This window comes from Artemia sp. Qi Xiang Cuo, chromosome 14 (assembly GCF_049724085.1).
Source record: "Artemia sp. Qi Xiang Cuo chromosome 14, ASM4972408v1, whole genome shotgun sequence".
NCBI classification, from domain to species: domain Eukaryota; kingdom Metazoa; phylum Arthropoda; class Branchiopoda; order Anostraca; family Artemiidae; genus Artemia; species Artemia sp. Qi Xiang Cuo.
The window spans coordinates 3,229,089-3,240,978 of record NC_142807.1 but is presented as its reverse complement, the minus strand read 5'-3'; the positions used below and the strand labels follow the sequence as shown (position 1 = coordinate 3,240,978).

Genomic DNA, 11,890 nt, shown 5'->3' with positions numbered 1-11,890 from the left:
GAAGGGCAACTGCAAGTTGCCCTCCCATTATGCGAGGGCTGCAAGTTGTGAACATTGCCCATTGTTTAGATATACTACTTTCTAGTAGAACGTATAGTCCTGTTTTGGAAGGTGGGGGGGTGCGGTTTTGCTTGGGGGGCTTTCTAAGGGGATAATTTTCCTTGGGGAGAGAAATTTCTGGGAATGAATATTCTAGGGGAAATGTTACACTGGGGTCTTTTCACGGATTTACTATACGAAATACTTTTTAACGGTCTTACATTCTCAGTGCCAAATTTTTTATATGGAGATGTTTCAGGGGCTTTTTCCCGCGCGTTATGTTTTCTGGAAAATAATTTCCATGGAAAGGGGTAATTCTGGAGTCATCTAGAAATCAATTAGTAATTAGTCTTATTCCAATGAAAAATGCTAAGGAAAATTTTGGGGTTGAATCGTCCACAAGCAATTTTACAGAGGGGGGATTCTTAGCGAGGAAGGAACGGTCTGGAGGCACAGTGCTGGACGTTACTCTGGATGAAAATGTGCGAGGAGGAATTTGCCGTTAGGGGGAGGGGTCTATATTTAATAGAGGGTGGGTGAGATTTACCAGCACTATTTGAAAAACGAACAGAAATTATTCCATATATGAAGGATTGCCCCCTCCTCAACACCTTACTCTTTACGCAAGAGTTTGAATGTTTACTAAAATTGAAACACAGTTTCAATGTTTTAATTTTTCATGTACAGTGAGCCAAATCGAACCTGCATTAGTTGAAAAACGTTCAGAAATTAAATAAAAAAAGGAGTTTTTTAACTGAAATTAAGGAGCGACATTAAAACTTAAAAAAAACAGAAATTATTCTGTATATGAAAGGTTCTGTCACCTCCTCAACGCCTCGCTCTTTACTCTATAGTTTGACTCTTTTTCTCAACTAAACTTTTTAAAACAATAAAAAACTTGTCATATCCATACATTTAAACGGTTTTTAACTTGTATGTAGTTTTTTATGCTCGTTCAAACGGTGAGATCGAGAAAAGTATTTCATACACACCTCACATTTAAACTGTTTTTCACCTGTATGCAGTCTTTGGTGCAAAATCAAACTGCTTGAACGAGAAAAATATTTGTTACACACGTCACATTTAAACGGTTTTTAACCTGTATGTAGTCTTTTATGCTCGTTCAAACGGCGAGATCGAGAAAAGAATTTCATACACACCTCACACTTAAACGGTCTTTCACCTGTATGCACTCTCTTGTGCACAATCAAACGACTTTATTGAGAAAAACCTTTATTACACACCTTACATTTATACCGTTTTTCACCTGTATGCACTGTTAGGTGCATATTCAAACAGCTTGATTTAGAAAAGCCTTTGTTACATACGTCACATTTAAACGGTTTTTCACCTGTATGCACTCTTTGGTGAATATTCAAATCGCTTGAAGTAGAAACGACTTTGTTACACACGTCACATTTAAACGGTTTTTCACCGGTATGCACTCTCTGGTGAATATTCAAACTGTTTGATGTAGAAAAGCCATTGTTACATACGTCACATTTGTACAGTTTTTCATCTGTATGCTCTCTCTGATGCCCAATCAAATTGCTTGAATGAGAAAAGCGCTTCTGGCCTACATCGCACTTATTTAGTTTTTTCCTCGTATTTGTTCTTGGATGTCTTTCTAATTTTCTGCGGTTTATACTGTGCAAGTGACTATTGGAAAACATTTCCCGATTGTCTAAGCTTTTCGCTTTTGATTCATGTGAATTTGAGAAACCGCTAGTGGAAGGAATCTGTGAAACTACTTGAAATGCATTTTCCTGCAGGTCTAGTTGAGACAAGTTTGGTGAAAAATGACCTTTCATAAGTAGATGTTGTCTCATATCACCAATACATTCACACAAACAAATGGGGCATCGTCCTGCTTCTCCCATTTGGTGTTCCATAAAATGTGGAACAAACTCTCTATAGTCACGAACTACTGCAGGGCAGACATCACACTCTATTGGGGAAAGTTTTTCACAGCCAGTGTCAAAATGAAGATCTAGCATCAAAAATGATTTCTCTATTTTCCCACAGGAGTCTATTTTCCCACAGTATTTTCCCACAACGCCAGATCCCAGCGGTTAATTCTTCTATAGCCTTCTCTCTCAGCCTTTTCACGACAACAATTAGTTTTGGGCCTAAGAGTTCCGGCTGAATTATACCATCAAGATTGTTCAGAGTAGAACTCATTATCTCTAAAGTAAGAGACAAATAAATTAAAGCTAGCATAACAATTATAAATAAAAAGTGAGCGTTTCAGAAGTCATGCATGTTTAGGGTCTAGATTGTCTCCCCAATCTTTTTCAGTTTTTGAGCTATCAGATATAATGCGGATCAAGTTCGATCCTAAATTAAATTAGAAGGAGGGAAATGTCTCAAACTAGCTTCAGTTCATAAAATTAAAATTTTAATTGTTTCAGCCCTACAGAGAAGGTCTGAAACAGATAGTACATAGGTAGTATTTTGTTATGTTTTCAATATCAATTTAATATTAGGATCATCAAAAAGCTAAAATGAAAAGAAATAATCCAGAACTTTCTAATGTTGAAATAAACCAAATTTTAAATTGCTACTAAAATGTATAAAAAAAAGAGAACCATATAGAGACTAAACCAACACGTGAATGAGACAATAATTAATTTTCCCCTCTAAAATGTATAATGTTGCATTAAAATTATATTCGGTAACAAAATTATTAATTCGTTCAGTCAACATAATTCCTTTGCATACATATGACTTTTGAAGATTTTCGGTATCACTTCTAGCTTAAATTAATATTTAAACTTGCCAAATCACTCAAAATGATATTATATAGTCCTGTTCTAAAAAAATGCGTTGTAATGGTTTAAAAAAAAATTATATAAATTCTAAACTCGAGTACCTGGCCAGTAAATAGAAACGAAGAAGAAAACAAAAGCAGGTATTTCAACAGTATAAAACAAGGCTTAGTTGGAGTCGACAAAAAAACAAAAACTAAAACTAAAAATGTTCAAAAAGATAAAATATAATCACCCAAAAATATAATATAATATACAAATTCTTATACTATAAAACTTGTATGTACCTTCGTGAAATTACCACACAAAAGGAACTGGATTAAATCTTCTAAAATACCAAATGAACAAGGAATAAGTTATTGCTACATAATTTTATGCAAAGCTTTTGATGCTACTATTCGCTTAGGTTTATTATTTGAACTAACCCCTAGGACATTTTGCAATGCTTTATTTTTATTTTTAAATATGGGTTCTTTTTTTAAAATACTATCATAAATAGGACCAATATTTAATACCCAGTATCTCTATTAATCGATAAACCTGCAAAAATATATTTTTTAATTTATAATGCTTCAAGAGCCCACTGCGAGAAACCTTTATCATTGCAAATAACTGTTGCCTTCTCGAACAGCAAAAAATAGACCGAATTAAAAAAATATGTATGTTCTGCTAAAGCTGAAGTGAAACTGTCCAGAGGTCTTATAAATTTTAGAGCACGATCTATTCAATTCCGGTGCTCAATAAATCTTTCTATAAATTGCTGGTGTGTTCGACCAATGTAAAATTTCCCGCAAGAGCAAGGGATGCTATAAACTCCACTTGACAAAACATTCCGTGTTATATCTTTTCCAGAATTTAGAAAGTTACTCAGTCGTCTGATTGATTTAAAACAAGTTGAAATATTATGTTTGAGTAAAGTTCGTTTGATTTTCTCCCCAAGAATTGGTATGTAAGGCAATGAAAAGTATCTATTGGAAATTATGGGGTCCATAAGTTGAGAACTTTCGTTTTAATTACCTTTTTCATGCTTAATATGCCTTTCCTGTATTATTTAATTAGAAGGTTCTACTCGATACCCATTATAAAATAAAATATCTTTCGGATACCATAGTTCGCTATTAATATACTCCGGGAAATAAATTCTCTAAAATCTATCAAACAGTGATATGACGGTTTCTTTGTTTTTTCTTTTTCTCTTTTTTTTTTTTTTTTTTTTTTTTTTACTGAAATTGGGTAAGTCATTATGACCTGTCATAACCTGTCATTATGAGTTGGTTTTCTATAAATTGAAAAAAGTAAACCATTATCACTCTTTATTAATAAAATATCTAAAAAGGGTAGCCTATTTTGTTTTTCTAACTCTAGAGTAAATTTAATATGTCAAGGAACAAATTTAAGGAATCCAATCCATGCTCCCAAAATCATAAGCCATCATTACTAAACCTACCCCAGAAACTAGGAGATAGACGAAAACACTGAACGGTTTTGTTGGTTTTATCAAATTTGACAATTCTTATTTCTTATGAACAGCTGTTCATAAGATGCTGTTCAGAAATTTCGCAATCTGGAAAGGTAATTGTGAATGAAATATTTGGATGTGGATGATTAGTCTTCGTGGAGCTCCGTGCATCTATCTCAACCTTTTCCCTTTCCACAGGGGACTGCGCTTTGATGAAATTTCCACAGTATGTTCAAAAATTGAAATCTTCATAAGCCCATTTAAAGCCCAAAATAAGGTACAATTATCTACCCTAAAACCAGACTTGATCAAGATTAGAAATTTTGTGAGTTTAAAATTTTAAAGCAGATAAAATCTCGCAGTTGAACTACGCACTATTCCAACCCACAATAGCATCACGTCATTAAGCTGCAAATAGCACTAGCGTTGCGTGAAATGCAACTAATAAGAATAATAATCCTCAGCACATTAAAGTCAATTTTTGTTTTTGGAGCTGGTTAAAAGAAATATTTAGAAAAGCAAAAATAGCAAAAAGTTAACATGGTATTGTTAATATGGTATTGTACAAAGAGAAAGTTTTACATTTATGGGTTAGTATATGAATCCAAAACGCAAGGAATAGGACGTAATCAGTTGTCACTAGGCGTTTCAATTGCAAATAAAAGAATTTGAAGTTTTGATTTAAATATTGGAAGTAAAAAATTAAAGGATTTCTGGAGCTGACCAATCATCCCTACTAACTTCTATGACTAAGCTACAACCGATTTGACCAATCTAGCAACAGTGCATTTATTATTGTAAAAAGCTCAAAGTCTTATTTTCTTTTTTGATGATTTTTTTCATGTTTTCAATGAATAATATTCTGGTTTCCTATGATTTCTTGTTTTAAAGTGATCCCATTTCTGTAATATTTGCAGATGTAGAGGGTTTATTCTTATCCATTTTTGAATGTTGTAAAACAAGGAGATCTTATATTTAAATGAAAGAGTTTAGGAAGTAAAAGACCCTTTCCTATTTGGGGAATCAATTTAAGTAAACGTGGCGAAACAGAAAGTATAGTACATTATTTTAACTTTGCCATTAAATAGGCTATCCAATTTATTTGATGAAAAGGTTTTTACGGCGCTATATTTGCATAAATATTGAAGTAGAACACAATAGGAAGTGTAACCTTTTTTTTTTTTTTTTTTTTTTTACATTTTTTTTATAAGTAAAAAGGATGCATTAAATAAAAAAAAATAATGTGCTCAAAGTAAAGAACGTAGTTGAAGATTAAAACGAGCAACAGTTTTTATGTTACTCAACGATTTTTTCTCCAAATTATTGAGGGGGGAGAGGGATCGACTGCCCCCCCCCTCAACGACGCCAAGGGCAAACACCATCACTTCTGAATAAAAAAAAAATCAGGATAGTAGATAGGGAATATCTCCACTAATTGAAAGAAATCATTAAGTTTGTGTTAATTTTTATTAGTTTCAGCTTTGACTCGATGATTCATTTTAGTTTAAGATCGTTTTAGGATTCTTCCATTCAATTTCTACTACTAAAAGCTCACTACAGTAACAAGCCACCTGAGGAAAATACAGCTAAGAACGCCCCTGCTCAATCCCAATGTATTCACAACCTTCCTCTTAACAACGTCCCAGGACGCTCCAAATTCCTTTAAATATTTTCTTACAACCTCCCCAATCGAGGAAAAATGGGATTGCTTTTCGTTTTGGCCCTAGACAGTAGGCTGATAAAGCCAGCCTTTGGCAGCCTGTCATCCTTCATTCACAAAACCTGTTCTAGTAATCTCAAGCTTTCATTCACTATTGCCCTGGAAAGCAGGGCTAAACCACATTTTTCGTTCAGCTAGTTGCTTGAAATGCAGTCAGTAAGACGGTACATGACTTTGTCTTAATTTGGCTATTTACCTATCTTTGAGAAACTTCTGGTTTAGGAAACCAATATCTTATATAGATCATAACAAAAGCGGTAGGCTGTAATGATAATTGTAATATTTCATTCAGTTGTATTTGTGACATTAAAAAAATCTTTTAAATTAGTTTCTTCTGTTTGTGGAAGCAAGAAGATATAAGAAACTTGCATTCTCTTATTTCTGTTGACGGTGCGACTAAAAAAGGGAAATGTTAGACCCACATTGACATGTCTGAGGATTTGCTCCTATTCCACTTAAGAGATTTTCTTTACTGTGACTCATATTCATATTTCTTTTTACTTTCCTGTGAAAGAGACTTGAAAATTAAAATATGAAACAGCCTATTTTGTAAACCAAATTATCACTGTATATTCAAAATATACCTTCATTACGGCTATCCCTTTCCTGGGAGTCAAAGGGGGATGCAGAAAAACCTTGCGAAATTCCAAGAGGTAGTTGATGTCCCAGCGTTAATTCCGAATTGAATGTTCTGGTTTCAATTGTCAAGGTACCTTCAACTTCTGCAACAAAATACAAATTAAAAGATATCTAAAACAATCAAATACGAGGAATATACTGCTATTGAAAGTCATAAGACCCTTATTCATATGACAAATTAACTAACCCAAATAAATGACCGACATTCGGAGTCTTCAGATCAGAGGCAACGCTATAGCATAGCAAAGGAGCCATACGGTTTCAATGTTTTATCAATTTTTTTTTCCAGAGGCACTTCATATGTATGGAGTCGGAGTTTAATTTCCAATCAAATAAGCCCTTTCTAAAATTTATACGAGCATCCCTTCTCATATTTGCCCCCAAAGCATAACTTACAACGCCTGCCCACAGGCCCTTGGGAGTTGTGTCAACCCCGAAGTTTTGTTATATAATCTTTGAACTATATTTAAAAAATTGGCTTCCAAAAAATTTCTATTATATGTTTTAGGGGAAAAAAGGGCGTGGGGGGGGGGCAAAATACCCTCCAATCACTTTTTACTCTTAAAAAGGGCACTAGAACTCTCAATTTCCAATCGAATAAGCCCCCTTTGACTCCTTCTATTACATATGAAAATGAATTATATTACAAATATTTTCTTTTGTACTTAATATTGAAAATAAACATTAAAATTACAGTAAATTTTTGAACTGACGAGCTTTAAGCAATAAATATCATTGTATATCAAATATTCAGTGTAATTTATTAGTTCATTCTAAGGTTGTTAAAAAGATTAATATGGTTTCACAACAAACAAGAGTGTGGATACTGCCCCCTTAATTAACTATAAAGCCCTAAAGCCTACTGCGTCATTGGCGCTTCACTTAAAACGAATTATATTACAAATATTTTCTTTTCCAGTTCTTACAGCATTGAAAATGAAAAAAGAAATTACAGTGAAAAAAACCTTGAAGTGAAGGATGTTTCAACAATTAATATAATTATATATCAAATATTCAATTTGATTTTGTTTACATTTTCCAAGACTGTTCAAGACGCAGATAGTTTTCAGTAAAGCGCCAATGACGCAGTAGGTTTTAGACTTTTACTGTGAGATAAGGAGTCTATACTCGAACTCTTGTTTGTAGTGATTTTTGTTCGTTTCAATCTTGATTTGCATATTCAATTTAAGTTTCACTCTCTTTAAGATTCATTTATATTAGTATCTATTGTATATTTGTTTGCATTGACAGTTTATTTAATTTCTGTTCGTTTGGGTTTCATTTATACTTCAATGGCAAAATATTTTTTTTTCGTTTTAAACTTGATTTGCATATTCAATTGAAGCATTACTCGCTTTAATATTTATTAATTCATTTATATTATTACTTGTTGTATGTTTTTTTGCTATGAATGTTTATTTAATTTCTATTCGTTTTGGGTTTCATTTATTCTTTAATAGTGATTTCTTGTCGTTTTGATTTTGAATTTTAACATGAATTTGTATCTGCTGATCTTAAGTTTAAAATGACCATTAATTTTATTTTAAAAAAATATATTTAGGTAAGTTTTTTTTAATTAATTAAAAATAAAACTAAATCAATGGTTGCATATAATATATATTTATTGCATATGAAAGTTTCCCTTTAATCGAAAACCAGTAAATTATTGCAAATTCTGATCAATAATTATTGATGAGTTGATCAAAGTATGACAGATCTAGTTTTCTTTTCTTACACAAATTAGTTAATGCAAATCATAATATAAGTTTCAAGGGGTTGTCAATTTTAGCATTTAGGTACACATTAGGAAACACTTCTGGCTCAACAACGGATAGCTTTATTGTACTAACTATATTCAATAAGATTATACAGCAAAACTTGAGCTGTTTCATGAGATATACCTTTCAAAAGGGTCTAAGGGGTTAGCAACTTCATTTTTACGAAATAATTGGAAGAAACAATGCTGATTAAAAGTCTGAAACAATTTAGACAAATATCAAAAAATTTAAGGAAAAGAAATGAGATTCATCAGTTACACAGAACACATCTTTGTCGAGGAAGGACTTGCAACTTATTTTAGTCTGTTTGTGTATTTTGGATTCCTGGTTTGCAATATTAGGCTAAGACGAATACAGTGTCAACATTTTATTTTGTTTCCAATATCCTTAAGGTTAAGAAAAATATGTCTCCGGTTGGTGATGCACTGATTACAAATAAAAATGTATCACTTGAGTTTTAAACTACTCCAGAAAATTAATTATGTATTCTTGTTTGAATCTAGTGAGTTAATCAAATTAAAATTCTACAGTGAAACTTTCTGGGAGGTAGTTCTAACCATAACACCCAGTTTTCTGTTGGCTTCAAAATTTATAAATAACTATCTTGAAATCCAAATAATAAATAGATTTAAATCTTAATTTAGAAAAAATATAAACACTGCTGGTGCTAATTATAATCTCTAGCTTTTCAAAAATCAATATTTACTATTTTGAAAATCTTCAAACTAGACAAACCCACTTTAGTAAACACCAGGAGCGTTGCTCTGGCATTTTTATTGGGGGTGGGGGCAAGAGGGAGTCCACATACGGATAGTCCAAGGGCATGTGCAATCCTTCAGAAAAAGCAGTGACGGCTCTGGCCACTTCAATTTGCTTATACTAGCAGTTAGTATTAAGTATTATCATATAAGTATTTTTAGTAAATATGTAATTTACTGCCAACTATGACCTATACTTTAATTCAATAAACACAAATTTTTAAAAAGTACAATATGAATGTAGATGTTAGATTATTTATTTCAAATTTTCACCCCTAAAATTTCAACACCTGGGGTGAGTGCCCCCTGATCCCTTCTTTTCGAAAACCAGCTTGAGGGACATCGATGTAAGAAAACTTGTGAAAACACAAGCCTAAATGTGTTTTAAAGATCGGTGAACATTTTAATGATTCTGTTCCGAATTTTCTCCCTTGCGTCTAAGAAAAAAATCCAGTTTCTTTATCATAACGGGCCATCAAAATGTGAGCCAAAGCTGAGGTTGGAAAATTAATTAAATTGCAACTGTAATTAATTTTGACAAAGTCAAGCTGCTTTCAAACAAATTGTGGCAACGAACTGGAAGTAAAGATCGATCTGGCTCAACATTTGTAGAAACTCAAAAAAGGGGATTTTAATACCAATAGGTACATCACGAGAATCGAATTTTTATGATGAAATAAGATATATAAGTTTCATCACGTTTAGTCTTACTCATCAAAAGTTATAAAGTCTTACCCATCGAAAAAATTTGCCTTATTTTTGAAAAAGGGGGGAAAACCCCCTAAAAGTGATAGAATGGCAATAAAAATCAAACCATCAGATTCAGGGTAATAGAAAACCCTTCAAATGATGTTTCAAGCACTTATCTGCAAAAATGTGAAATTTCATATTTTTCGCCAGAAGAGACATCCCGGATGCGTGTTTGTTTTTTTTTTCCCAGGGGTGATCGTATCGATCCAGTAGTCCTAAAATATCGTGAGAGGGCTCATTCAAACGGATTTTAAAAGATCTAGTGCCCTTTTTAAGTGACAGAAAAATTTGGAGGGCAACTTGGCCCCCTCCTACGCTCATTTTTTTCCCAAAGTCAACCAATACGAATATTTAGATAGCCATTTTGTTCAAAACAGTCAAAAATCTAACAGATATGTCTCTTAGGATGACTTTACCGCCCACACTGTCCAGGGGACAGGCTGCACGTTACGTGATTCGCCCATTATCTAATTATATCTTGGGGTTTGGGGACGCATACCGCAGTTTCCCTGAGAGTTTTTATCTGGTGGGAGGGGATCAGGGGAGGAGGTTACGGGGGAGGATCATTAACTAGAGGATGTTTACTTGGGGGAAGGGACATTTATATGACGAGCGCACCAGATTTCCAGCATTATTTAAAAAAATATCAGAAATTAAATTAAAAAAAAGTTTTTTCAACTGAAAGTAAGAAGCAACATTAAAATTTAAAACGAACAGAAATTATTACGTATATGAGGGGTTTCGTCCCCTCGTCAATACCTCAATCTTTATACTAGAGTTTTTTTTAGTACTTTCAAAAGAACCATCTTATTCTGGCTCAACGGCCTTCGCAATTCAGATATTTGTGGTTCGAACAAAATTCGAACTTTAGAGTAAAGAGCGAGATATTGACTGGGAGGAGAAGCCCCTCATATACAAAATAACATATACGCAATAAAAAAAAAACAATAAAAAAACAAGCGATACTTTATTAAGCGATACTAATGAAAATCACACCATCAGATTCAGCGTATCATAAAAACCTATTATATATGTTTCACGCTCATATCTGTAAAAATGTTCAAATTTTTATTTTTTGCCTGAAGAAATAGCACATATGCGTGTTCATTTTTTTTTTTTCAGTGATAATCTTACCGAACCAGTGGTCCTAGAGCATCAAGAGAGGGCTCATTCAAACGAAAATTAAAACTTATAGTTCTTTTTTAGGTGACCAAAATTGCTGGAGGACAACTAGGCCCCTTCCCCCGCCCTTTTTCTCCTAATTTCGTCTGATCAAAATTTTGAGACAGCCTTTCTGTTCACTATAGTTGAAAAACCCAACAAATATACATTTGAGGTAACAAATTCCCCCTAGAGCCCTTAAAGAAAGGTCTAAAGTTGCAAAATTTGCCAATTGTATACGTATAAGATAAAAAAAAAAGGATAAAGATCCTCCAGAGCCGTTGCTGGCGCATAGGGCGTCGAGTCGACGTTTCAGTTGCTGGGTGTTTTTACAGAGAAAAGTAGCAAGCTTGTCGCCAAACATTGCTGCAGTGGGGATCGAACCCTGGTGCTCCGTATTGGCAAGCAGAGCATCAATTCACTGTGCTACAACAGGGTTGTATACGTATTGCCTTTGTTATTGGGAAGTATGCACATTTTTTTTGGGGGGGGGGGGGATTTTCCGCTGTTTTTTTTCCACATGGAGAATTGTCTAGAGGGCGGGACGTGTCCAGAGAGTAAACTTGTCAGAGTAAATTTTGCAGCGGGCGACTGTGCCAGGTTGCAAAAACAAAAATCTTTTTATGCGTCTTGGTTTCATTAGATTGACTCATTGTTACGCATGGACATGTTAACGATTATTGTGTGGGGTAAATTATTACCAAGATTGAATTATCTAGAAAATAGTTCTGTAGGGAGGGGGATCTTTCTGTGGAGGTGGAGCCGGTTTTCCTGGCATTATTTAAAAAACGATCAGAAATCAAATGAAAAAACAAGTT

The 11,890-nt window shown here is 33.6% G+C and overlaps 1 pseudogene across 1 annotated transcript; it reads right to left on the bottom strand.

The window, feature by feature from the left end:
- Positions 1-571: 571 nt before the first annotated feature.
- Positions 572-6,979, bottom strand: LOC148944044 (uncharacterized; annotated as a pseudogene). Its single transcript, XR_016142836.1, has 2 exons — positions 6,571-6,979; positions 572-2,225 (listed from the first exon to the last, which is right to left on the bottom strand). The product of XR_016142836.1 is annotated as an uncharacterized LOC148944044 (transcript).
- Between the last annotated feature and the right edge of the window lie 4,911 nt (positions 6,980-11,890).